This window comes from Zea mays, chromosome 1 (genome assembly GCF_902167145.1).
Source record: "Zea mays cultivar B73 chromosome 1, Zm-B73-REFERENCE-NAM-5.0, whole genome shotgun sequence".
Taxonomy (NCBI): domain Eukaryota; kingdom Viridiplantae; phylum Streptophyta; class Magnoliopsida; order Poales; family Poaceae; genus Zea; species Zea mays.
In genome coordinates, this window is record NC_050096.1 from 18,893,446 (window position 1) to 18,895,311 (window position 1,866).

Sequence of the window (1,866 nt, forward strand, 5' to 3'; positions counted from 1 at the left end):
CTCCGACGACAAGGCGGAAGGATTGCGGGCGTCCCCCATCCAGGGGCTCGGAAGGTGGAAAGACACGGTGCATAAGGGAGCGCGAATACATGGCCGCCTTTCAAGGAGGTCACCCTCCTTTTAAAGGCGACTCTCCCCGCTTGCGTCCTCAGCCATCGTGGGCTGAGTCTTCTCCAACACGCTCCAAGGTCCTCCCCCTACGGCATGGGGGCTAGGCCCCACGCGTCATGCAAGCTGGTCCAGGGCAGAAGGAGCCAAACCGCCGCGCGCAGGGCATGCAACTGCTCAGCGGTTACAAGCATTCCTCCACTTTCGCCCAGACCAACGGGTGAAAGGGTGGGCAGCCGTGTAGTCGGCATGCAACCGTGCCAAGTGGGCGCGCTCCTTCGACTCCAACGCGCCCAGCATGGAGGTCCAGGCCCACGTGTCATGCAACCGGCGCGCCGGTTGCTACGTGCGAGCAACTGCACCGCCACTCGCACCACTACCGCGCCTCCTCGACTGCGGAACCAGTACCGTGACTCGAGGCAACCCTGCGTATGACCCAGCAGTGCCAGCCAGGCACGACGGTCGATACGGCCAAAAAATGGTCCGACAGTAATGGCGGTGGCAGGCGGGCAGGAGCAGCGGTCACGTCGTCAGCCAAGCTTACGTCCCATCCAGGGGCTGCGAGAGAACCCTCTCTCACTGCGTGAAGACGGCGCGCCCGTGTTCCGTTCCTCGAACGGCTCGCGCACACGCAACGGCCGCCTCGCGAACCACTCGCCCCGTCGCATTAACTCCGCGGCGGGACAGGCGGCGCCTTAGGCAGGAGAAGCAAGCAACGCTTCGCCTTCGCCATATTGACCGCGTCGAAAAAGGTACGCCACGTCATTCGATTTCGTATCCTTTTCCTTTTCCTCTTTATCTCTCTTACAACAGGGACCGGGAAAGGGGATACCCCGAAAAGGATCCTTCTCCGTGAAGGAAACAGGCCCCGAGCCTCCCTACTGATCAGAGGTTCAAAGGCTGGCCCCTCGGAGGGGTTCAACGGCCGCCTCAGAGCGCTTGGGTTCTGCGCCCGCTACTGGTCAGAGGTTCGATGGCCGGCCCCTCGGAAGGGTTCAACGGCCGCCTCAGGCCACTCGGGCTCCGCGCCCACTACTGATCAGGGGTTCGTAGGCTGGCCCTCGAAGGGTTCACAGTCGCCTCAGACACAGAGCGAGGAATGACCCTGGGTACGTTCGATACATAACCAAGGCTCGGGCTATGCTCCCGAGGTACCCTAGGACATTTCCGAGACCAGCGGGAACGATCTTGTAACGGAGTCCCATCAGAGGGAGGCATCGAGCCCTCGGACCCCGTCAAAAGGGGACCGGGTCCGGCAGATCACCCGTAGGTACTTTTGGAGCGCGCCTCCGGGCCTCTAGCCGACCCCTAACAAATGGGGCACGGGCGTCCACTCGGATTACCCGCCAGCAGCTCACCGGAGACACCATGTTCGGCGCCCTCCGAGGGCAACATGGCGCTTTCCCCCCTCCTCCTTGCGGAAAGGCGACACAGGGGCGTATGTAAAAAAGTCGAGTCTGTCCTTGACCATCCTCTCGCCCTGCGCAGAGGCTCGGGGGCTGCTCTCGCAAACCCGACTCCGGCCAAACCGTTGACAGCGTCAACATACCAGCCCGAGAACTTGGGACCCGACCATGCACCCGGGCTACGACCAGCTCGTATGAGGGAACAACCAGACCAGCCGAAGTGTTGCGAAACACACTAAGACCTCGAAGGAGTTAAACTACTCCTCCGAGGCCTCGGGGGCTACACCCGGCGGGTGCGCTCGCGCGCACCCACCGGAACGAAATGCAACCAAAAAAGGTTGGTCCCCTCGCA